At 40.6% G+C, this 27,289-nt stretch overlaps 1 protein-coding gene and 1 long non-coding RNA gene across 10 annotated transcripts in view; both read left to right on the top strand.

Moving 5' to 3' along the window:
- LOC112444538 (uncharacterized) overlaps positions 1-17,655 on the top strand; it is a 36,834-nt gene extending 19,179 nt beyond the window's left edge. Inside the window, exon 2 of the long non-coding RNA XR_009492973.1 lies at positions 17,518-17,655. This is a non-coding gene — a long non-coding RNA (uncharacterized lncRNA). The remainder of the gene's footprint in view (positions 1-17,517) is intronic.
- Positions 1-27,289, top strand: part of HPSE2 (heparanase 2 (inactive)) — a 720,379-nt gene that overhangs the window by 623,279 nt on the left and 69,811 nt on the right. The window lies entirely within an intron of this gene.

The following is a 27,289-nucleotide window of genomic DNA, read 5'->3' as shown; positions in this document are numbered from 1 at the left end:
TAAAGGAATCCTCTTCCTCTGGATTAGAACGTCAGGTCTTGGAGCCCAGAATAGATAAAAGTCCTCCTGAGAGAGACAGCTTTGAAAATGAGCCTGGCCTAACTGTCAGGGCCAGAAATGAATAGGGCTGGACTTGAGGACCCTTCCTGGCCTGCCAATTATTTTGTGTGAGTTTTTTTTTTTCAATGTGACTTTTTTAAAAAGGGATTTTTGGATGCCCTCTGTTCTGCTTGTAATTTCTTCATCTCATGAAATAAGCCAGTGGTCCATGAACATTGTGACTTCAAAATTGGAGACTGATCTCTGGAGTAAGTAAATCTTGAATTCAGTCCTAGATCTGCTATGGACACATTATGAGACACTAGTCAGTTCCTCAATTTTTTCTCAACGTCTCCTTTTGTAACAGAGATAATGTAGTTTTATTGGTCAGTGACCTCAGGATAAATGCTTTGAAAAATGTAAAATTATTTTACTCCTTTGAAACCCATTCAACAATGATTCATTAAATATGGGTCTCCTTTGTGCAAGGTATAGGGCTAGAGTCTCTGCAACATGATCCCAGCTTAATCCACAGGATTATTGTACCAGGCAGCAAGTGGACCAAGCACTGACATGCATTAGGTCTCTTCTACTTTCTGTTCTAGAAATATCTCTCCTGGAATCCGCCTCTGGTATTTCCTGAGTTTTCCAAGTTTAGATAATAAATCTTCCATTGCACTAGGATAACTTAATACCTTTATTTGCCTGAATTATATTCTAAAAAGAGTTATATAGTCCTGCTGCCCTCAATGAGGCCACAGTAAGCATATTTCATTAGATTTATACACTTAGATTTTACACTGTACAGTACCAAGAACTTTAAACATTCAGTAATTAACACTATACAATTGGAAACAGAATCTGCAAAGGAATAGTATTTTAAAAATTGTGCAGGATGGATTATTTTGAGCCTCAAACTTCGAGTCAGAAAATCCAAGGTGCAGTTTGGTCACCATCCAGTTGACCTATACTTGTTAGTTGTCTTGCCCCTGAGCCCCTCGTCTCTGGCCACAGGGTCACATTATACAAAGGGCCGCTTCTGTGGTGACCATCAAATGGCTCTGTTTAATGAAAAAATTAAGGGAATGGGTAGATTGGGGCTGAGCAGACAAAACAGTGAATTTAACTACAAGGCTACCACTAACTGCTGGTTTCCAGTTCTTAGCACATGGACAGTTAATTAACAGCTTGTTTTAAAAAGAAAAACAAGCTTTCTCATAGTTCAGAGGGAGAGCTCTGAAGTAACCAGGGCATATTTCTTAAAGAAGAAAAGTCAAGTCAGCAAACATTCATTTGAACACCTACTGGGTACAGCATATCATACTATGTGGTGAGGGCGCAAAAGCAAAGGAAGCTGTGCCACATATTATCAGTGAGGGCAACATAAGGCACCATGACGAATGAAGACAGATCAGGTAAGTGTGGAAGAAGGCTCCTTAGGGGAAGACTTCCTGCAAGGAGAAAGAACTTTCAGACCTGGCTCTGGAAAGAAGTGAGGGTCAAGGAAGGGGCAGCTTGGAGAGAGGATTCCAGCTGCCAGGAAAAACCCTTTGAGACAACAAGTGGGTATATTGGGAAGTGGCCAGAGATGCCAGTGAGATATAAAACAGCTGGTCCAGGGAAGTTCTCTTAGATGGACTCAGTTAGCAAGTGGGACTATGTTGGATTCTCAATTCCGAGAGGAAGGTCAATGGAAGTGGTGTTTGATAAAGCTTATTTTGCACATTGAGAAATGGTTACAGGGACTCTCCAGGGTCTGGGAGTCAGTGGGGTAGGAGAGTCCAGGAGGCAGGACAGTCTTTTGGGCATCAGCCGTGGTCTAATTCTGAGACTGGAGCTTTCCTGGAAGAAGTGAATGGGAGAGACTTCTGGGTGGAGGAGTCCCCAGTAGTATCCTATTAATATCCTCCTTCACCTCCTCTTCTCTACACCCTGAAGCCTGGTCCCATGCAGAATAGACAGAAGTAACTAAGCACTGGTTTTATACATGATTAGAGAGAGGATATTTGCTGGTGGAGACCAGGAAAGGCTTTGTGAGATAAATCTGGAAAGATGAATTGAATTTTGACAGGTACAATGATACTTGATGAGGAGGAGAGAGAGAGTGAGAAGGGATATAGATTTTCAAGATAGAGATGATATTTAATCTTGGTTCAAAATGCTATATGGTATGTTATGGCCCTTTATAATTTAATTAAATTTATATTTTATCATTTAAATTTTTAATTTAATTTTATAATTAGATTATAATTTATATTTCAATTAAAATTAGAGAAAGAAGAATGGAAAGCTAACTTGATAATCTCAACTATTTTATAACAGCTTTATTGAGATATAACTCATATAACATGAAATTCACTTTAAAGTGTACAGTTCAGTGGTTTTTAGTATATCCATAGAGTTGTGCAACCGTGCAACTCTCCAGTTGTAGGACATTTCATTACCCTAAAAAGAAACCCCACACCTATGAGCAGTAAACTGAACTATTTTATTTTAACTCACAAACAATGAGAGTAGAGGCTTCAATTGCCAGGAATTCTCTGTCTTCCTTTATCGTTGTTGTTCAATCACTAAGTTGAGTCCGACTCTGCTTCCCCATTGATTGTAGCACACTAGGCTTCCCTGTCCATCACCAACTCCCAGAGCTTGCTCAAACTCATGTCCTTTGAGTCAGTGACGCCAACCAATCATCTCATCTTCTGTCATCCCCTTTTCCTCCTGCCTTCAGTCTTTCCCAGCAACAGGGTTTTTTTTCCCAGTGAGTCAGTTCTTCACATCAGGTGGCCAAAGGACTGGAGTTTCAGCTTTAGCATCAGTCCTTCCAATGAACACTCAGAACTGATCTCCTTTAGGATAGACTGGTTGGATCTCCTTGCAGTCCAAGGGTCTCTCAAGAGTCTTCTCCAACACCACAGTTCAAAAGCATCAATTCTTCGGTGCTCAGCTTTCTTTATGGTCCAAATCTCACATCCATACATGACTACTGGAAAAATCATAGCCCTGACTAGATGGACCTTTGTTGGCAAAGTAATGTCTCTGTTTTTTAATATTCTATCTAGGTTGGTCATAACTTTTCTTCCAAGGAGCAAGTGTCTTTTAATTTCATGGCTGCAGTCACCATCTGCAGTGATTTTGGAGCCCCCCAAAATAAAGTCTCTCACTGTTTCCATTGTTTCCCCATCTATTTGCCATGAAGTGATGGGACTGAATGCCATGATCTTCGTTTTTTGAATGTTGAGTGTTAAGCCAGCTTTTTCACTCTCCTCTTTCACTTTCATCAAGAGACTCTTAAGTTCCTCTTTGCTTTCTGCCATAAGGGTGATGTCATATGCATATCTGAGATTATTAATATTTCTCTGGGCAATCTTTATTCCAGCTTGTGCTTCATCCAGCCCGGCATTTTGCATGATGTACTCTGTATAGATGTTAAATAAGCAAGGTGACAATATACAGGTTTGACATACTCCTTTCCCGATTTGCAACTAGTCTGTTGTTCCATGTCCAGTCTAACTGTTGCTTCATGACCTGTAAACAGATTTCTCAGGAGGCAGGTAAGGTGGTCTGGTATTCCCATCTCCTTAAGAATTTTCCACAGTTTATTGTGATCCACACAGTCAAAGGCTTTAGCATAGTCAATGAAGCAGAAGTAGATGCTTTTCTGGAATTCTCTTGCTTTTTCTATGATCCAACAGATTTTGGCAATTTGATCTCTGGTTCCTCTGCCTTTTCTAAATCCAACTTGAACATCTGGAAGTTCACGGTTCAAGTACTGCTGAAGCCTCGCTTGGAGAATTTTGAGCATTACTTTGCTAGCATGTAAGACGAGTACAATTGTGCAGTAGTTTGAGCATTGTTTGGCATTGCCTTTCTTTGGGATTGGAATGAAAACTGACCTTTTCCAGTCCCATGGCTACTGTCTAGTTTTCCAAATTTGTTGGCATATTGAGTCCAGCACTTTCACAGCATCATCTTTTAGGATTTGAAATAGCTCATCTGGAATTCCATCACTTCCACTAGCTTTTTTGTTGTGATGCTTCCTAAGGCCCACTTGACTTCACACTCCAGGAGCTCTGGCTCTAGGAGAGTGATCACACCATCATGGTCATGTGGGTCATTAAGATTTTTTGTATAGTTCTGTGTACTCTTGCCACTTCTTCTTGGAGCTTCAGCTTCAGCGTCTGTCTTCCTTAGACGGATAGAAACTTTGAATGACTCTCCTTAATCTTTGAGTCCATGTCACTGCTTCTCTAGGGAGAAACATTCTGATGTGAGCAGATTGCAAGCACGGAGAGGAAAGGGCCTGGAACACTGGAGCCTGGAAAGGAGGGACAGGTGAGAAAGCTTCGTGGACCCTGAGGGAGGGAGAAGGAGAAGCCAACTGTGGTTAAAGTTGTGGAGCAGAGAGCAAGGCAGCACTTCCACAGCAGCCCCAGTAATGCAGGGATCTTACAGGACAATCGCACAACCGCTCTTGCCCCACAGACCTTCCGGGGCTCTCCTGAACAGGAAGTCGTTTCCCTATTTCTGCACCTCCATCCTGGAGCAGTTGGGCATGCTCATCTCTCCCTTTCTGCCTTGGTGCCAGACCTGAGCCAGGAACTGTCTCTGAGTTATCGCCCAGAGGTAATTAATCCCTACAACAACCTTATGAAGCTAAGATGGCTATCCCACTTTTGGAGAGATTAACAAACTAAAGCTCATAGAGTTAAAGAAATTTGCTCAGAATCATACACTAGATAAGTGCCAGCATGTATTTCAAACCCAGGACTCCAACAAGGACTCAACTAGCTTCTGGGTGTTTACTGTCACTACTTCCATGGGGGTCGGTGTCCTTATGCAACCCTCTTGACTCCCCAGGACAGAGAACCAAGGCATAAGAAAAAGTCTACTACCCAAGCCTGATAAAAGCAGTGTGGTGACTAAGGTTAGAAAAATCTTTGAACCCCTCATTAATGCTTTTGAGAGCGATGTGATCTTCCCAGCAGTGTCTTTTCTGTTAGCCCTTTGCACATCTGGCATGCTAGGTCCCAGATGTGTGATTTTCATCCCATGTGGTGGGGCCACAGCACTGGGGATCCTGCCGGTTCAGCTGTGCTCAAGAAGGCCTGTTTCTTTGACAGGGCCTGCAGGAGGTGGCTAGTGGTGGTTTTGTAGCCCCTGATTTATTACTGTCTCCAACCAGAGACAAGTGCTACATGATTTTGTACACACACACACATGTGTGCATGCTCATACACCAACCCACACACACTCACACACACACACACTCCATCCATTTGGAGAGGAACATGAAGAAGAAAACATTCACAAGGCATCACCATTGATTTCTCTTTTCTCCCAGATCAACTGGTCTGACTTCTCCCTGTTGCCTCCTTTGCCTGTGGTCTGTCAGCTGGAGGTGATGACAAGGAATATTTCAGACTCTTTCCCCATCTGCTCCAAACACCAGGAAGCTGCAGGCCTGCTTCCCTCCAGGCCAGCTTAGAAATCCTGGTGTCAGGATAGAGCAGCCTTCCAAAAACCAACCACAGAACATTTAATACCTGTGCAAACCCCACATAGAATTCATATGCCATAGGGTCATGGCTTTATGAGTGTTTCCATGACATGGTATTATTACACCCCAGATCTCTCACCTCATATGTCACTCAAGCATTCTCTGTCAGGAAACCAAGGAATAAACATCCAAAAAGAAGATTAATATTAGAGAGACTAAAAGAGTAAAGTTCACCCAAACCATATGGTGCAGCTCAGAAGGGATGTGCGTCAGCCCTACTCTCTCCCCTCACCCCTGCCTTCCACCTCATCTCCTCTCACACTCCAAACAGGAACCCCTTTACAGTAATGTTGCTTGGTTACTTGTGTCAGAATCAGCGAGGAAACTTGTTAAAGATGCAGATTCCTGGGAATCAGCATTCTGGGGGCGTGGCCTAGGAAGCTGTGTTTCACAAGCTTTCTTCCTTTGTGACTCCACACACATCCACCCCTGTTTCAGTGTGCACTGTCACTACTTCCTTGGGCTGCTGTCTAGTCTAAGATAATTGTAATGAGGGGAAAGACCTCTTTCACTGGGCTTTTACTCCTATGTTTCCTCTTCCCTCTGGAGCCAGAGGGACTGTCACCTCACTTCCATTGGAGAGCATCTAGCTTAGACCCTTCCGAGTCTCAACTCAAGAAAGAGAGAACTGAATTCACTCACAAGACTGGTATAGCCAGTCAGGGCACAGCACTGAAGCAAAAACTCTGACCATCTGGGGTCTTGCAGAGGCCTGGAGCTGAGTGTCTTTGTTTAAAGCCCACTCTCTGGACTTCTGTTACTGGCAGATCCTGTATGCATACCCTTAGGTAAGATGTTCCCACTCTCTGTGACCCGTTTCTTCACCTGCAAGAACAAGGATGATGATGATAATGATATTATAAATTTTGTGAAGACTAAACAAAATAATACTTATAAAGCTCTCACAAGAATGTGTGGTATATATTAAGTGCTCTATAGGTATCATCATCATCGTCATCATTGAGTGTGTAGACAAGGAAAAAAATTCTTCAAGCTTTGCCTACTTAGGCTTTCTGCTTGCTATTTTCCAATTCCACAAATTGACAAAAAAGGAAAAGCTTAAGAATAAAAGGTTGTTACATGGACCATGAGAACGAGTTGTTCTTCTCCAGTGAGTATCAAGTAAAATGACATGGGCAGCACTCATCACGGGAGGGACTACCATTAGTGCGGTGACTGGATGTCCCAGCAGTTTGCCCAGAATTGCCTCACTTTGTTCCTGTTGTAACTATTAATACCTTTAAAATGTCCCAGTTTAGATGATAATTGTCAAGTCACCCCAGACATTAGATTTTCAAAAGACATTCAGTGTGGATTGGAAACATTAAGACAGGTTACTAAGAAAGCTTGTAGAATCTCTTCCTTGGAAATATTTAAAACATGACCATCTGGCTGGGATGATTTAGAATAACTGCAAATAAGTACTCATTTATAAACCCCTAAAATGCTTTGTTTGGTTTGGTTTAACTAAACTGCCTTGCCCTGCCTCCAGGAGGTATGTAGGTAGTAAAATTAATGGAAACAACATTCTTAACTACTCAATTTGCCAAACAAAAATTGCTTTGTGCTGTGGGCTAGTGGATGTGAAGGAGCAACCATTTTGAGTGTAGAGCCAATGACACTCTGCCCCAGATTGTGGAAAAGAAATGCTGTAGGTTTTAACAAATTCTTAGACAACTAAACATTTGAAATAAGAAGGCAGACAACTACTTGGGTAAGAATATTGTAAGGATAATTAACAATGGGCCAGGTACTGTATAGATATTAATACATTTCGTGTTCAAAGTGCTGCTGCTGCTAAGTCGCTTCAGTCGTGTCCAACTCTGTGCGACCCCATAGACGGCAGCCCACCAGGCTCCCCCGTCCCTGGGATTCTCCAGGCAAGAACACTGGAGTGGGTTGCCATTTCCTTCTCCAATGCATGAAAGTGAAAAGTGAAAGGGAAGTCGCTCAGTCCTGTCCAACTCTGCACGACCCCATGGACTGCAGCCCACCAGGCTCCTCCATCCATGGGATTTTCCAGGCAAGAACACTGGAGTGGGATGCCATTGTCTTCTCCTTCATGCTCAAAAAACCCATAAATTTAGTCCTACTATTATGCATAGTTATAGATAAGAAAATTGAGGCACAGAGAGAGAAGTAAGTTGCTCAAGTTAACAACAGAGGCACAATTTGTCCCAGGAGGTTTGGATCTAGAGCTTGTGCTCTTCACCATTATACTTACGGCAAGTTTCCTGGAGACAGAACTGCTCTGTTTAAATGAAGTAGGGACAATAGTACCAGTTAGCTTCTAGTGTATCTGAACTGGTTACTGGTGACAGCAGACTGCCTTGCAACTGAGGGAAACAAATTGGTCTTCACTGAGGTATAATTGAAGAAAAATTCTGTTTAATCCTCATGGCATTTAATTCTCATGACATCCATGGAAAGTAGGTATCAGCATTTACATGTCACAGTTAAGGAAAGTGAGGGCTTGAAGAGGTTAAGGAGTTTTCCCAGGCCCCTTAGCAAGTTAGAGACAGAAGCAAGATTCTTGACTCAGGAAGCCTACCTGAGTCCAGAGCCCCTGCTCTTAGCATCTGTAGAAAGTGCCTTTGACCACTATCACTCCAAACACACAGCCTGCAAACTTGAACTTAGAAAGTTACCCTAACCATGTGTGTGTGTGTTTGGGTGTGTGTGTGTGTACACACATAAAAGAGGTAAGAAGAAAGTACAACAATAATGTCCATGGTGGTTTATCTGTGGATAGTAGAATGATGGGTAATTTGTTTCTTCTGAATATATTTTCTAAGTTTTGCTTAATGAACATGTATTTTATATAATAGCTTGACAATTTACATGCCATATACTTCACTCATTTAAAATGTACAATTCACCTATGTTCTCCTCTAGGAGTTTTATAGTTTCTGGTCTTACGTTTAGATCTTTTTATTGCTAAATAATCATGCATTAAATGGAGGTATCACATTTTACTCATCTACTCATCAGTTGAATGTTTATGTCCAATTTTTGCCTGTTATGAACATTTATGTACAAGTTTTTGTATCCACCTATGTTTTTATGTTTCTCTTAGCCATATAGGTAGGAATTGGAATCATTGGGCCATATGGTAATTCTCTATGTAAATTTTTGAGGAACACATGTATCCTTTTGAAAGCAATATTTAAAAAAAAAGCCAGGACCCTCAGAGCCACTTATATGATATTTGGAGCACAGAAGATCATCTTAAAATCAGATGTTCCATGTCAAGCCTCATATAAAATCAAATAAAGAAAAGAGAAAAATGAATAAAAAATAAGACACTCATCCTCAACAGAGATTGAAATGTACATCAAATCATTTGTCTGTTCATGTTACAAATATTTTTGGTATCTATTATATACCAGAAAAGACCAATGGATTTGAAGTCAAAAGATCTAATCGTTGCCTTTCTGGGGCCTCTTGAAAGGTGTCTGTGAGGCTCCGGGAAGACTGAATGCTTAGTATACTATAAATGGCTGTTCAGCTGTGAAGGGGTTATAGTAGGAGTGTTCTCAGGAAGGTGACATTTTCCTGAGGTAGAACAAGAAAATACACTCAATGGAGAAGAAAAGGCTTGAGAGGCAAAGAGAAGATGGGCCCTACATGGGAACAGGACTAGGCTTTGGTCTCAGGCTGCTCAGGGATTATCAGGAGGCCCCAAAGAAAGGATCCAGGCCCAGGACCACCCATGAAGTGCATCTCAGGGCAGAGACAGGCCTGTGTGGCTTCATCTCTTCCCCTGCCTGCCTGCCTGCTCTTTATCCCACTAAAAACTGGTTGGGAGAAGAAGGCACACATCGCCTGATACTTCAGGAGATTGCAATTTTATTAACAAAGGACTAGGGAGAAAGAAGCAAGTTGTGACCATCATTCCCAGTTCCTAGGACTGCTGTCTGTCTGGGGGAGAAGATTTTCAAGGAGATTTAGGGATGCAATCAGTAGTAGTGATAGGTAGAGCTTCCGAGGTGACCTCGGGATTTAGAGAGTGAGAAAAGAGATCATGGATGAAACAGAATCTTTATAGCCCCAGCTCTGCACTCTTTTCAAAACCTTCCAATAGTCTGTACTACCTATAAAACAAAATAAGTCCTTAGTGGCACGATGACCCTTCAAGATCTGACCCCAACTTTATTTTCCAGCCTTACTTCCCCTTGCTCCCCTTTAGTACCTCCAGCCACACTGAAGTATTTACTCTCTCCCAAATAAGGACAGAATCTAGGCTTTGTCTCAAATTAGTCTCAAACTTTCCAGGAAACATATAACGCTTTCTCTGAATAGTGATACTCACAGGTTGTCTTTATTTCTTATCAGAGTGTAGGTCTCTCAGGGGCAAAGACTGTCCCTTAATTCACCTGTCCCTGATAAGAGTCTGGCATGTAATAGCTATTCAGTAAATGTTTGTTGAATCAGTGGATGGATGACAGTGAAATAGAGATATGGATAAGGGGAGTGAGAAGAGGGTTGGGGAATGGGAGGTTGAACATAAGCAGATAAATGCCAGTGCAGGCCATGAGAGGAGGCTTCAAGGTGTGAGACATGGAGGCATGCTGAACTTTAGTCACCTGGGAGTGGAGATTGGTAGTGGGGTGCACAATTGGACAGAGGAGAAAGGAGCATTCAGGACAAGACGGGGATCTATCCTGGGACTCAGACCTCAGCTAAAGAACCAATTGACAGAACGGCTTTCATCTCAGGGATGAATTCAGATGCCTACAGAGACTGAACAGGGAACATGGATGAGTAAGGTGAGGGTAACAATGTGAGCCTTCTCTGATGGGCACCGCCTCTGCACAGCCACAGAGGGTTCCTCAGGTGAACCACCATGGATAGATCTTAAAATGTTTTCAAGAGAAATCAGAAATATATATTTTAGTGAAATCTCCCATTCGTGAAATATTAGAAACTGAGTAGGATTCTTTAAAAGCATTTTATTGAAACATATATACAAAAATGTACATATATCTAAGCAAATTTTCAATTAATTTTCACAAACCAAACACATCCATGTAACTAGTAGTACTCTGATCAAGTATCAGAGTATCATCAGCAATTCAGGAGCATTACTCAAATGCTCCCTTCCAGTCCTTACTGTCTCAGCAGTAACCACTATCTTGACTTCCAATATCACAGAATAATTTTGCCACTTCTGTACACTATGTACATGGAGTCATGTAGTATTTTGTTTTGTGTGTGTCTAGGTTCTTTCATTCAACATTATGTTTGAGGATGTGGTTGTGGATTGCTCCTTCTCAGCTGTATAATATCCCACCATGTGAATGTAGCACAATTTATGTCTGTTCTACTGCGTTAAGATATTTAGTTTCAGTTTTTTAACTGTTACACATATAGTACTACTAGGAACATCTAGTAGATGTCTTTTGTGAACATATGTGCACACTTTCTACTGAGTATATATCTAGGAATGAAGTAGCAGTCATAAAATAGGTATATGCTCAGCTTTAATAGAAACTTCTAGAGTGTACAGATTTATATTCCCACCAGCAATGTATGAATATTCCAGTTTCTCCACAACCTTGTCAACCGTGATTTTTATTTTTCATTTTAGCCATTCTCATGGATGTGTAGTGGTATTAACATTATGGTTTTGATGTATATCACCCTGATGAATATTGAAGTTGAAAACCTTTTCCTATATTCATTGGCCATTTAGCCTATTTTACGAGGTTCAAGTTTTTCTCTCATTTTTCTACCAAATTGTCTATCCTTTGTTTTCTATATTCTGGATGTGAATTCCTTTGAGAGATAAATGTACTCTGTGTATCTTCTCCCACTCAGTCACATGCCTTTTCACTCCTTGAGTGTACCTTTTGATAAACACAAGCTCTTAACTTTAACATCATCCAATTTGTCAACTTCCTTTTTATGATCAGAATTATTTGTGTCTTGTTTAAGAAATATTTGCAAACTTCACTGTCGCAAAGATGTTATCCTATGTTTCCTCTAAAAGCTTTATTGTTCTACCCTTCATATTTAGCTCTGCAATCCATCTGGAATTGTTTTATTGTATGATATAAGGTAGGGTCAGTGAATATTTTTCCAGATGGATGTTGGATTGTCTCAACACCATTTACTGAGAAAAATCATCCTTTCCCCAATACTCTACAACGTTGCCTTTGTAGTAAATCAGGTTATTGTTTATGTGAGGATCTGTTTCTGGACTCTGAATCGCCTTTCATTCGTTACTTGGTCTATTCTTGCCCCCAGACCTCAGCGTCTTAATTACTATAACTTTATAGTAAGCCTTCATAGCTAATGGTAAGTCTCTAACAGCCTTGTTTTTCTTCTTCAAGGTTGCTTTGGATATTTTCAGCCCTTGGCATTTGACTTCTGCATGTGAACTTTAAAACCAACTTGTTGCTTTCTTTTTCCAGTAAGCAGCCTGCAATGACCTCTAAAAATGAGGCGCTATTCACTAGACCCAGAAAACCCCCACAAAATCATGCAAATCAAGAGGTTCGAATCTTCATGTTCACTTTAAGAACACTAGTGAAACCACCCAGGCCTTTAGGGATATGCATATCCAAAAAGCCATCAAGCATCTGAAGGATGTCACCTAAAGAAACGATGCGTGCCATTCCGTCATTACAGTGATCAAGTTGGTAGGTGAGCACAGGCCAAACCCTGGGACTGGACGCAGGATAGGTAGCCCAGAAAGAGTGCTCAATTTATACTGCACGTGCTCAGAAATGCAGAGAGCAATGCTGAACTTAAGGACTTAGATTCTCTGGAGGAGGGAATGGCAACCCACTCCAGTATTCTTGCCTGGAAAATCCCACAGACAGAGGAGCCTGCTGGGCTACCGTCCATAGGGTTACAAAGAGTCAGATACAACTGAAGCGACTGAGCAACAGAGTTGATCAGCAGTGTTGTGCTGGTTTCAGGTGTACAGCAAAGTGATGCAGTTATACCTGCTGAAGTTTTGATAGAAGTCGCTTTATGACTGTAGTTTAATTTAGGGAGAATTAGCATTTTCTCATGGTATGTCTTCCATACCATCACTCTGATAAATCTCTTCATTTATCTAGGTTTCTTAGTTTCTCTCAATAATATTTTATAGCTTTTCAGGGTAGAGGGCATACCCACTTTTCATTAGATATATTCCTAGGTATTTGATATTTTATGTTATAGCTTTTATTGTTTTATTTTCTATGTAGTTGTTGCTTATAGCAATCAAATTGATTTTTATATGGTGGCCTTATATCTAGTGATCTTGCTAAATTCACTTAATTCTAATAGTTTGTAGATTCTTTTGGATTTTCTACATACATGATAATATTATCAGCAAATAATGAGAGTTTTATTTTTCCTTTTCTGATTATTACTCATCTTTGATCAGGGCCTTCTCTTTGCTGAAGAAATATGCTTATGGGGGTGATCTATAATTGCTATTGAGAGTCTTTGTTCATACCTCCTTCCACCAAATTCATATTTCCTTTGCTCTGAAAGTATGCTCCTTCCTCTGTTCTCTGTATCCCAGGGGTCAGTGTAGCTCACAGTAAATCCCTTTAGATCTAGACTCTTTTAAAATCTAATAAGCTCACCCTCTGCATTATTATCACCAGTCTCTTTTGGCTAGAGGCACATGTGGTAAACAATAAAAGTGAGAAGTCAGCATGATTTATTATTCACTCAGTCTTTTCTGGATAGGGAGCTAAGTCTCTGGTAGGGACAGTCTCCACTTCTCTGGTGGCCTACCTGTGCCCTTAGGTTTCTTAGTGCTAACAAGAATATAGTTTCAAGACTGGCTTTATTCTACCTCAGGTGAACCAGCTTAATGCTTGTAAAGATGGTAATTATGGTGTATGGTGCTAATGATGGCATACTGTGGTTGTTTCCTGGTTTCGTGGATTATGGCCCTTCTTCTTAATGCTGTTTTTCACTCTCTCTGTTTTTGTCAGTGGGTTTTGAAGGAGGGGAATAAAGTTTAAATTCCTTTATTACATCATCTGTAACCAGATGTCCCCTTCACTTTTTCCCTGTTCACATTTCTGAAAAATAAAATTTATAGTTTTTTATTATAAGCTTTATACAAACTCATTGTAGAAAGTATAGAAAATAAATGGAGATGCACAGAAGAATCGTTAAGAATGGAATAATAAGGACTTATTTGCCTGAGGAGAGAGCAGCAAAGACTTCGGTTTAACTACAAGACAAGAGGTGTTAATGGACAAAAGAATCCCTTAGAGAGCCAGACAGTGCCAAAATATACAGCCCTCAAAGGGGAGTTTAGTTAGACGAGTCCACAGGACAAGCTGGGTGTGCAAACATAAACAGCCCTCAAAGGGGAAATCTGGGCAGGCAAACACAGAGGGCCCTGCAGGAAAGGGGAGGTTGCAGAAAAGGCAGAAGGTGCAAACAGCCCCGCTCAGAGGGGAGGCATAAAGAGGGTGGAATCCCAGGCCTTAGAGGTGCTGGAAGGCTTATTAAGTTACATTCCGTTCCCTGGGGCTAACGCTCACTTCTTTCCAAAGAAGCATTTAACGCACTTTGCTAAATGGCTTAAGGGGGGCATGATGTCCCCAGAGAAGACAGAACTGTTTTTGCTGGGAGGGACCTCAAGAAGGACCTAGGCCAAAACCTTGTAAATAATGGTCCATGTGCCACTGCTGGCATAAGGAGTTATTTTAATGGTACACGGATTTTTTTTTTTTACTTTCACAGTTATATTTATTTTAGTTTATGTTGGAAAAAAATTATAGCTAACACAATGAAACCACAGTTTCACAGATAGCCTTATTTAGGATGAGGCTGAAGTTGTTAGTCATGTTAGGCCTGGGTTGATTGAAAAATTTAAAAAAAAAAAACAACTTAAGCAAATAAAGCACAGGTATTGTGCAAACATTGCAAAAATCAAGACGCTTTGGGAAATACTGAACTAGAGCAACCCGTCATCCAGCTATGAGGAAACTAAGCCAGAGAAGAAACAAAGCAGAAACCAAGACAAACACTCATGTTTCTTAATTCCCAAACCAGTGTGCTTTCTTTTGTAACTGACTAGATTTCCTAGTCGGAGAAGGCAATGGCACCCCACTCCAGTACTCTTGCCTGGAAAATCCCATGGACGGAGGAGCCTGGTGGGCTGCAGTCCATGGGGTCGCTAGGAGTCGGACACGACTGAGCGACTTCACTTTCCCTTTTCACTTTCATGCATTGGAGAAGGAAATGGCAACCCACTCCAGTGTTCTTGCCTGGAGAATCCCAGGGACGGGGGAGCCTGGTGGGCTGCCGTCTCTGGGGTCACACAGAGTCGGACACGACTGAAGCGACTTAGCAGCAGCAGCAGCAGATTTCCTAGTTAATGTAAGATAAATCAAAATTGGAAGAGTTTCTAGATATTCAACTTACCCTTCTGTTGATTTAGCCTTGTAATACTTGTTTAGCTATAAACAAACTCTCTGCCTTTGTGTAGTCATTCATTGAATAAACATTACAAAGCATTGTAGGGAGAAATATAAGGAATAGTAAGGTAAGATCATGGAGTTCCTGATCACAAAGAATGTAATTTTATGGGGCATTAGATGGTTAAGTGAAAATAATTATTCAGGACACAGTAAAATAAATGTAGATATAGCAATACAAGAGTAGAAGGACAGAGGAAGAGGCAGTTCTTTCCAGGTGGAAACTGAGAGACTTCATGAAGTAGGTGCTGCTTGAATTAGGCTTGGGTGAATGAATAGGATTTCAGTGGGCAAAAAGGAGGGAGAGGATTTAAATAGATGTTTGTACAGCCATTCATGTTCATAGCCACATTGTTTGTAACAGCTAAAATGTGGAGGCAACCCAAGTGTGCACTGACAAATGAATGGATAAACAAAATGTGGTATATGCATGCTATGGATTATGTTTCAGCCTTCAAAAGGAAGGAAATTCTGACACATACTACATCATTGATGTTGAGGATATGATTCTAAGTGAAATAAGCCAGTCACAAAAAAGACAAACACTGTATTAATCCACTCATGAAGAAGTACTTTAAGAAGTCAAAATCATAGAGGTAGAAAGTAGATGGTGGTTGCCAGGAGCTGGGGTAGGAGGCAAATGGGGAGTTGGGTGTAAGGGTATAATATTTCCATTTTACAAAATAAAAAGTATTCTACAGATAGACAGTGGTAATGACTGCCCCATTTGAATGTACGTAGTACCACTGATGGAGAAGGCGATGGCACCCCACTCCAGTACTCTTGCCTGGAAAATCCCACGGACGGAGGAGCCTGGTAGGCTGCAGTCCGTGGGGTCGCTAAGAGTCGGACACGACTGAGTGACTTCACTTTCCCTTTTCACTTTCATGCATTGGAGAAGGAAGTGGCAACCCACTCCAGTGTTCTTGCCTGGAGAATCCCAGGGACTGGGGAGCCTGATGGGCTGCCGTCTATGGGGTTGCACCGAGTCGGACATGACTGAAGTGACTTAGTAGTAGTAGTAGTAGTACCACTGAATTACACATTTGAAAGTAGTTAAGATAGTAAGTTTTATGTTATATGCATATTACCACAACAAAAAAAAGAATTAGAGGTAAAAAAGGAAGGAAGGAAGAAAACCCCAGACTTAAGTAAACAACAGGAACAAAGATTGAGAGGTGCCTGCGTATATGGTGAGTTTGGGAAATAGTGATTTGTCTGATCAGCTGGAGGCCTATGTAGAGGAGTCAGTGTGTAATGTTCTGAGATATAAGAATTGAAGGACAGGATGAGTCTGAGTTTTGGTGGCCAATGGATGCAGTGCCAAGAAATTTGACTTCTACTCTGTAGATAATGAGACAATGTAAATGGGACTGAGGAGTCACATAGTGACAATTACATGCCTATATCCCCACTTACTTAACACTAAGAGTACCTGAAGTACTCTTTGGTGTGAATCTTTGGTGAGTTCTGAGGAGGACAGAGTACTAATGAACAAGGTCATGAAGCCAGATCATATTATAAAAAGAAACAGGGGCTAGAGGACTGATCAGGCAGAGACACGGTTGGCTGTCCACCTGGACAAAAAGAGTTCCAGAGAGATGGAAAAGCAACTCTTCAACCAGCACAGGAAGAGCCACAGAGAAAAACACAATAGCAGTCATTGTGAGGACAAGTACATTCTCTTTTCTGTTGTGACACTAGAGAGGCCTCAGCAGCTTAAGGCCTCGGAAAAGAAGGAAGGGTAATGACTGCATGTGATCTGAGGATCCAAAAGGAAAGAGGTGAAATCAGGGCTTGTCCAGTGGGATGGCAGGGCTTGAAGTGGTAGAGAGGAGGCTGGTAAGAAAAGTGAGCTGGAATAGACCATGAGAATTCACCCAGCCATTGCCAAATTTGAAGTTTGCTCTGTGCAAAGAGTAGGCTTAAGGGAGAGATAAGCCCTTTATTTCACTTAAGGAAGCATGTCTGGGAATGTAATTGACCCCTGGGGATCCTGGAAGACTGAAAACACAGATAAGCCACCCAAAGTCACACATGTCAAAAAGAAAGTAATACAGCTTCCAAAACAGGCAGAAAGAACAGACAATGCAAATTGAGATCACTCAGGAAGAATAAGCATCTACCACAATTTGCATAATTAATCATTAATATATGTGTGAACATTGTTCTCTGTTCTCAGTATAACTTTATGGTAAGATTTCTGGTCCTATCTTTTAAATTCCTAGGAATGACAGGAATATGTTTTCTTGAAGTAGTTCAGATAATCAGCTATCTGTGGAATTCATGTGACAGATGCTTTGAATCATGTATAATGTTAGTAATCTGCAAATAAGTGTGTTTATACATGTCAGATTAACTAAGGGGTGGGAATAGTGATGAGGCTAATTGCAAAATATCAGAAATTCTACAAATAATTGGTATCCTGCTTTTTAATCCAATTTAATTCAAGCACTTTTTATTGTTTTCCTTCTACAGGCAGAGTCATTTAATGTGTCCTTGGAGAAACTAAAAGGAAAATCAGGGGCTTTCATGATCCTTGGGGGCCTCACAGTCTTGTAGTTGACAGACATCTCTAATATAGGAAGACTGGAATAAACGTGATGGGGAAGCTCATCTAGTGTGTCTTGAAGGTTCAAAGAAGAGAGACCACACTTCTATAGCTCCTAAAATCTAGCTACTGTCAATTGAGAGATACACCACTATTTTATTCCCCACTCAGAAAAAAAAGAATTCTGATAATTAAATTATGACATATCATTGAGTTTAAGAGGCATTCCTTTTCAGGAGATGTTAAATCACTTTAGAATTGATGAAATGTGGTAATTGAAGAATTTTGGCAGTTTGAAATAAGAGAGAAGGCCCACCAAGCAGGGGCTCTTCTGTTTTTTATATACTACATACTTTCTTTGATCATTCACATGACTTCAATCACTCCCTCTAGGATCGTAACTCACAAATCTTCATTTCCTGCCAGAATTTCTCCCCTTAAATGCATATCCTTATATTTAATTTCATTTGTTTCATTTAGCACTCATGTAGTAGTGCCTATCATGCACCAAGCAGCATTCTGTTTTATATTGTGTCATAAAAGCCTCTGAATAAGAATTATTATTATTCCCATTATAGAGATTAAGTAACTTGCCCAAAGTTGTACAGCTAGTAAGTGGCAGAACTAGAAAAAAAAATGGATCTGAGAGACATTGCAAATCCACAGGATTCAAATCTAAAATACTTGTCAACTGAGTGGGGATGGAAGCTGAGAAAGGACAGTTTTAAAAAGGCGGTTAACAGGAAAAATCATGGCTTTAGTCAATTCAAGCTGCTGTAACAAAATGCCATACACTAGGTGGCTTAAACAACCTGAATTTGTCTCTCAGGGATCCAGAGCCTGAGAAGTCCAATACCAAGATACCAGTAGAGTCAGTTCCTGGTGAGAGCCCTTTTCTTGACCTGTAGATGGCTGCCCTCTCGCTGTGTTCTCACAGGATGGAGAGAGAACAAGCTCTGCTCTCTCTTCCTCTTCTTTTAAGGACATTAATTTCATCATGGGGCCACACACTCATGACTTCATCTAAATCTAATTACCTTCCATTGGCCCTATCTCCAAAGACCATCACACAGCAGGGTTAGGACTTCAACATATTCATCCAAGTAGGACATAAACATTCAGTTCACAACAATCATCAATAGGGATAAGGAGGTAAAATAAGAAAATTTCCTTTGGAAGGAAAAGATTTAAACTGGACAAGTCCAGTTCTTAGTGCTACAAGAAATGCAGGTGCAAATATCCTCTACTCAGGTGGAAACACAAGTGTGTAGATTTTGGTAGATACTGGGCTGGGACATTGACTTGGGAGTCAGATGCAGAGCTGAACTTTTTGGGAACAGATGATACGGCTGGTAGAAACGAGCTAAGGACAACTTGAGGAAACTCTACATCCAAGAGAGATAGAAGAGAGGCTCAGTCTGAAGTAGGAACCGTGGAAGGTTTCAGAAGGCAAAGAAGAGAGTTTGAAGAAGGAGGCAGTTTGACCAACATGAAATGCAGAGGTGGAGAAGAATGACTCAGTAAAACCCTAATGTAAGGTGATGAGAATCTCACTGGTGATGAGAAAGAACTCTTGCATCAGACTGATTCGATGGGGACCAGAGGGTAGTACTATAGTACGAGTGAGGAAACAGGTTCTTAAAATGGAATTTTGATGTGGTGAGGGAACTGGCTTAATGGAAATGTCAAAATATAAGATGCAGATAATCAGAGGAGTTGACTTCTGAAGGAGGCTGGAATAAAGGGGCATCTTAACAAGGAGGAAACTTCATTCTCTGCAACGGAGGGATAATAACAACAGTATTATTATTTTCAACTTTTGCTAAGTATCAAGAATTATTCTAAGTAGTTTATGTGTGTAATCTTATCTAAAATCCTATGGAGTAAACACTATCGTTTTCCTCATTTTACAGATGAAAAATTTTTTTTATTTTTATTTTATTTTTAAACTTTACAATATTGTATTAGTTTTGCCAAATATCGAAATGAATCCGCCACAGGTATACCTGTGTTCCCCATCCTGAACCCTCCTCCCTCCTCCCTCCCCATACCCTCCCTCTGGGTCGTCCCAGTGCACCAGCCCCAAGCATCCAGTATCGTGCATCGAACCTGGATTGGCGACGCGTTTCACACATGATATTATACATGTTTCAATGCCATTCTCCCAAATCTCCCCACCCTCTCCCTCTCCCAGCAGAAGAGACACTGGTGTATAGATCAGCCTTACAGATGAAAAATTTGAGGCTTAGAGTTTTAAACAACTTTTCTGAGGTTTCAAGTATTATACACAAGATTTCATTCTCAGTCACTTGATTCCAGAATCTCCAGTCTAGACCAGCACACTGTAAGATAATAAAGATTTTGACATGGCTTTTGGGGGCTTTCCCTGGTGGCTCAGCTGGTAAAGAATCTGTCTGCAATGCAGGAGACCCTGGTTTGATTCCTGGATCGGGAAGGTCTGCTGGAGAAGGGATAGGTTACCCACTCTAGTATTCTTGGGCTTCCCTGGTGGCTCAGCTGGTAAAGAATCTGCCTGGAATGCAGGAGACCTGGATTTGAACCCTGGATTGGGAAGATCCCCCAGAGAAGGAAATGGCAACCCTCTCCAGTATTCTATTATTCTGGCCTGGAGAATTCTATGGACTATGTAGTCCATGGGGTCACAGAGTTGGACACAACTGAGTGACTTTCACTTTCAGAATGGAAGTTTAGGATACGTGTGTCAGATAGCCTAAAACTATGCAGTAAAATGGGGCTTCCCAGGTGGTGCTAGTGGTAAAGGACCCGCCAGCCAATGCAGGAGACGTAAGAGACGTGTGTTTGATCTCTGGGTCAGGAATATCCCCTGGAGGAGGGCATGGCAACCCACTCCAGTATTCTTGCCTGGAGAATCCCATAGACAGAGGACCCTGCTGGACTATAGGGTCGTGAACAGTCCAACTGAAACAATTTAGCATACACATATGCGTAAAATAGAATTTGAGGCCATCTGTGGCACATGGGCGAAGGTAAGATTGGAGGCCTCTGTGGGAACAGGGAAAATAGGGACTCTACTGTAAGGAACTCAATAGAGAGCTGTCACGGGGTGAATCAAAAGAGTCATGTCCTTCTTACCTACCATAGTGAGAAAAATGATTGTTAAAGGACAATTAATGTGTTTGTTTTTCTTGATACTTCTAAGATGTATCCAGATGCTAGAATACTTGATTGTAGAATTAAGGGTGGGGGAATGGGCCTGTTGTCTCAGCTTCTCAATGTGCTAAATAGGATTCTGACCATGGTAGGCCCATATCAGTGTGCAAAGGAGCTCTTGCACCTCTTTACTTAAAGGTTAAAAATTGTATCCATCTCTGAATCTCTGAATTTCAGCAGGAAGATAGAGGGGAAAGGAGTTTGCCCACCCAATGTTAATAGTATATTGTTTACTGACATTCTTCACTAAGTCAGAAAATCAAGATGATGGCAAAAGTTTTATAAGAGCTATTAGACATGACCATTATATCTACTACTGCAGGCAGGAATCCCTCAGAAGAAATGTAGTAGACATCATGGTCAACAAAAGAGTCCGAAATGCAGTACTTGGATGCAATCTCAAAAACAACAGAATGATCTCTGTTTGTTTCCAAGGCAAACCATTCAATATCACAGTAATCCAAGTATATGCCCCAACCAGTAACGCTGAAGAAGCTGAAGTTGAACGGTTCTATGAAGACCTACAAGACCTTTTGGAACTAACACCCAAAAAAGATGTCCTTTTCATTATAGGGGACTGGAATGCAAAAGTAGGACGTCAAGAAATACCTAGAGTAACAGGCAAATTTGGCCTTGGAGTATGGAATAAAGCAGGGCAAGACTAATAGAGTTTTGCCAAGAAAATGCACTGGTCATAACAAACACCCTCTTCCAACAACACAAGAGAAGACTCTACACATGGACATCACCAGATGGTCAACACCGAAATCAGAGTGATTATATTCTTTGCAGCCAAAGATGGAGAAGCTCCTCTATACAGTCAGCAAAAACAAGACCAGAAGCTGACTGTGGCTCAGATCATGAACTCCTTATTGCCAAATTCAGACTGAAATTGAAGAAAGTAGGGAAAACCACTAGACCATTCAGGTATGACCTAAATCAAATCCCTTATGATTATACAGTGGAAGTGAGAAATAGATTTAAGGGTCTAGATCTGATAGATAGAGTGCCTGATGAACTATGGACTGAGGTTCGTGACATTGTACAGGAGACAGGGATCAAGACCATCCCCATGGAAAAGAAATGCAAAAAAGCAAAATGGCTGTCTGGGGAGGCCTTACAAATAGCTGTGAAAAGAAGAGAAGCAAAAAGCAAAGGAGAAAAGGAAAGATATAAGCATCTGAATGCAGAGTTCCAAAGAATAGCAAGAAGAGATAAGAAAGCCTTCTTCAGTGATCGATGCAAAGAAATAGAGGAAAACAACAGAATGGGAAAGACTAGAGATCTCTTCAAGAAAATTAGAGATACCAAGGGAACATTTTATACAAAGATGGGCTTGATAACGGACAGAAATGGTATGGACCTAACAGAAGCAGAAGATATTAAGAAGAGATGGCAAGAATACACAGAAGAACTGTACAAAAAAGATCTTCATGACCCAGATAATTACGATGGTGTGATCACTCACCTAGAGCCAGACATCCTGGAATGTGAAGTCAAGTGGGCCTTAGAAAGCATCACTACGAACAAAGCTAGTGGAGGTGATGGAATTCCAGTTGAGCTATTCCAAATCCTGAAAGATGATGCTGTGAAAGTGCTGCACTCAATATGCCAGCAAATTTGGAAAACTCAGCAGTGGCCACAGCACTGGAAAAGCTCAGTTTTCATTCCAATCCCAAAGAAAGGCAATGCCAAAGAATGCTCAAACTACCGCACAATTGCACTCATCTTACACGCTAGGAAAGGAATGCTCAAAATTCTCCAAGCCAGGCTTCAGCAATATGTGAACTGTGAACTTCCTGATGTTCAAGCTGGTTTTAGAAAAGGCAGAGGAACCACAGATCAAATTGCCAACATCCGCTGGATCATGGAAATAGCAAGAGAGTTCCAGAAAAGCATCTATTTCTGCTTTATTGACTATGCCAAAGCCTTTGACTGTGTGGATCACAATAAACTGTGGAAAATTCTGAAAGAAATGGGCATACCAGACCACCTGATCTGCCTCTTGAGAAATCTGTATGCAGGTCAGGAAGCAACAGTTAGAACTGGACATGGAACAATAGACTGGTTCCGAATAGGAAAAGGAGTACGTCAAGGCTGTATATCGTCACCCTGTTTATTTAATTTATATGCAGAGTACATCATGAGAAACGCTGGACTGGAAGAAACACAGGCTGGAATCAAGATTGCCTGGAGAAATATCAATAACCTCAGATATGCAGATGACACCACCCATATGGCAGAAAGTGAAGAGGAACTCAAAAGCCTCTTGATGAAAGTGAAAGAGGAGAGTGAAAAAGTTGGCTTAAAGCTCAACATTCAGAAAACGAAGATCATGGCATCCGGTCCCATCACTTCATGGGAAATAGATCGGGAAACAGTGGAAACAGTGTCAGACTTTATTTTTGGGGGCTCCAAAATCACTGCAGATGGTGACTGCAGCCATGAAATTAAAAGACTCTTACTCCTTGGAAGGAAAGTTATGACCAACCTAGATAGCATATTCAAAAGCAGAGACATTACTTTGCCAACAAAAGTTCGTCTAGTCAAGGCTATGGTTTTTCCTTTGGTCATGTATGGATATGAGAGTTGGACTGTGAAGAAGGCTGAGCGCCGAAGAATTGATGCTTTTGAACTGTGGTGTTGGAGAAGATGCTTGAGAGTCCCTTGGACTGCAAGGAGATCCAATCAGTCCATTCTGAAGGAGATCAGCCCTGGGATTTCTTTGGAAGGAATGATGCTAAAGCTGAAACTCCAGTACTTTGGCCACCTCATGCGAAGAGTTGACTCATTGGAAAAGACTCTGATGCTGGGAGGGATTGGGGGCAGGAGGAGAAGAGGACGACAGAGGATGAGATGGCTGGATGGCATCACTGACTCGATGGACATGAGTCTGGGTGAACTCCGGGAGTTGGTGATGGACAGGGAGGCTGGCGTGCTGCAATTCATGGGGTCGCAAAGAGTCGGACACGACTGAGTGACTGAACTGAACTCAACTGAATATATCCTTCTCTGTGGCCTTAGTGCTTTGGCCTTTTATGGAATATATAACTTTCATTATATTATGCTTTTTGTGGGAATTTTTTGTCCCCCTATGAGACCATCTGCTGTGGAAAGCAGGGGTTATGTAGTGTCCATATCTGTATTTCCAATGCCTAGATTCTTATAAGTGCATAGTAAGTCTTTAAATTGAGTTACTATAGAGGAGAAAGACTTCTTACCCTACTTCTTGGAAATTATGTCTAGTTCAAATAATCCTGAACTTAAATGAATTCTTGGACATGGACATGTCAGTTTCAATACTGTCACTTTAGATATTATTTAAGTAATCTGCAGAGACAGTTGCAATGTTTCAATAAATATGCTTCTCTATGGTTCCGAACTTGACATATGCAGCATATTTCAGGGGAGTAAAGTTCAACTTTGAAAAATTAAATTTTAGCAATTAAACCCTGACTTAGCAGTTTAGGACTTCCCTGATGACTCAGTGGTAAAACATCTGCCTGCAATGCAGGAGGCTTGGGTTCAACCCCTGGGTCAGGAAGATCTCCTAAAGAAGGAAATGGCTACCCACCAAGTACTCATATCTGGAGAATTCCATGGACAAAGGAGCCTGGTGGGCTATCATCTGTGGGGTCACAAAGAGTCCGACATGACTGAGAGATTAACACTTTAACTTTCAACACTTCAGCAGTAGAAGGATATTCTAGTGTTAAAGTCTTTAAAATTATGAAAAGTAGAAAACCATTTTCCAACTGTAGTGACTATAAACATTTATGCCACACTAAATTATCACACTGAAACCCCATTTTTTAAATTATATGAAGAGAATTAATAAAAAGTTCTTTAAGTATTCATCTGATACTAAATAAGGATTATTTCTAAAGAATAGCTATTATTCTTCTTCACATTGTTCTTGCTTTGCCTTTATAATTTGATACAGTTTATATGACAGTCCTTAAGTCTATACAATCTTAAATTTAATTATCCTGATATTTCCTTTCTATATCTAGAATCCAATTATATCATGGTGGATACATTTGAAACTATGCACTTTAAACTTGCTGTTTCCTAACTGGATTATAAGTCTTAATGTGCTATGGTTTAGTTGCTTTTGTTTACTTAATTTTCTTACTGTTTAAGTTTTGCTTCATCTTGCAAACTATATTTTCAGAGAGCAAACATTATCCATTTAAGTTATTTACATGCTTTTGAGGGAGTTTGTTTTCTATCATTGGTTTACTGCTACAAGATCCTTTGGACTCTCTTCTCTATGCATGTAGTCTAGAAAGATTCTTTTGCTTTCTTCATATGCTCTTGATTTCCTCAAAAATGTGTTTAAGACACACTTATAAATGGTTTTAGGGAATGGTCAAGCCAACCATAATTGCTTTTGGCCCACTCCATCTTCTTCATGGTCCAGCAATGGTCAAGGTCACACACCCTTTACCACATGGGCCAGTTTATGTCACACCATTTACAGATCACAGTCCTTGCTCATGACCTTGTTCAAAATTCACACAAATGTATGTTTTTAAGCACAAGAGAAACTAGAGTAAAACATATGTATGAATAAATCTGAATCCAACCCATGGCTTAAAAATGATTCAATTATGTGCTCTACCATTGATGGCTTATTCAAGCAACAAAGTTATTCATTTATTCAACAAAAGTTATTAACTTCTTCCTATACTCCATGTACTCTTTTAGCTACTGGATATACAGGAAACAAAAGAAACTACTCTAGTTCTCATGGAATTTTTATAGCCCCCACCCTCACAATATATAATAAACATGATAACTAAGTAAGATATATAGCATGTAACATAAAGATAAATGAGAATAATTTCTTAAAAATAGTAAGAGAGATGGTTAGAAAGTATTAGTGAGAAAAGTGAAATTTTACATAGAGTGAGATCTCTGTGAATATCTTTCGGGCACCTGCTCTGTTCCATGCGTTTGGTGAAGAGGCAGACACAGTTCCTGCCTTCAGGGAGCTAACAGTCCAATAGAATCAACAGATATTGAACAAAAAATTACAGTCTGATAAGTGGCCTAAAAGGGGAGAGTATAACTAGGTACTATTAATATAAGGGATGCCAACCTAGGATTCAGGGGAAATTTACTTAAAGAAATGATATTTAAAAGAGACCTATTGGATGAAGGTTTAGCTATGTGATAATGAAGAACAACATTCCAGGTGAATCAGTATAGTCACTCTGAAATGCCCAGTTAAAGTTCTAGAATCATAGAACTCAGGGGACCTTTAGATATACTCTCTCCAAATTCTTCATTTCATGTATGGGAAAACTAAACCCCCAGAAGATCCAGTTATTTACCCGAGTTATACAAGGAGTTTATTTTTTGGGGTTCCAAAATCACTACAGATGGTGACTGCAGCCATGAAATTAAAAGACACTTACTCCTTGGAAGAAAAGTTATGACCAACCTAGACAGCATATTAATTAGCAGAGACATTACTTTGCCAACAAAGGTCCATCTAGTCAAGGCTATGGTTTTTCCAGTAGTCATGTATGGATGTGAGAGTTGGACTATGAAGAAAGCTAAACACCAAAGAATTAATGCTTTTGAACTGTGGTGTTGGAAAAGACTCTTGAAAGTCCCTTGGACAGCATGGAGATCCAACTACTCCATCCTAAAGGAGATCAGTCCTGGGTGTTCATTGGAAGTACTGATGCTGAAGTTGAAACTCCAATCCTTTGGCCACCTGATGTGAAGAACTGACTCATCTGAAAAGACCCTGATGCTGGGAAAGACTGAGGGCAGGAAGAGAAGGGGACGACAGAGGACGAGATGGTTGGATGGCATCACTGACTCAGTGGACATGAGTTTGAGTAAGCTCTGGGAGTTGGTGATAGACAGGGAGGCCTGGCATGCTGCAGTCTATGGGGTTGCAAAGAGTCGGACATGGCTGATCGACTGAATTGAACTGAACTGAACTGATAAAAGGAGTTAGGATCAGGATTAGGACTAAAACCCAAATTTCTGAGGAAAGCTCCATAGAAAAGGGATTCTCATCTGTTTTTTTCACTGCTACATTCCTAGAACAGTACCTAGAACAGTAATAAATATCTCATTGAATTAAAGAACAAATGAATGGCCTGATTGGTTTGTCAGTGTTGTTTTCTTTTCCATTCTATCATAAAGCTCATACATAATGCTGTGCTAGGGCCATAAGGCCGAGTGTGATGCATGAAGCTAAACACATACATTTCCTGTCCTCCAATAGCTTGTCATATGAAACAGCAGGTCTCAAACTTCTTAATCTCAAGCTCCCTGTACACTCTTAAAAATAACTGAAGAACCCAAAGATATGTGGATTAAATCTATCAATATTTACTTTATAGAAATTAAAACTGAGAAAAATGTAAGTATTTATGTATTAATTCATTCAAAAATAATAATAAATTCCATTATATGTTAATATAAGTAACACTGGGCTTCCCTGGTAGTTCAGATGGCCGAAGAATCTGCCTGAAATGCAGG

Source organism: Bos taurus, chromosome 26 (assembly GCF_002263795.3).
Source record: "Bos taurus isolate L1 Dominette 01449 registration number 42190680 breed Hereford chromosome 26, ARS-UCD2.0, whole genome shotgun sequence".
Classification (NCBI taxonomy): Eukaryota; Metazoa; Chordata; class Mammalia; order Artiodactyla; family Bovidae; genus Bos; species Bos taurus.
This window is presented reverse-complemented; position numbering and strand designations above follow the sequence as displayed.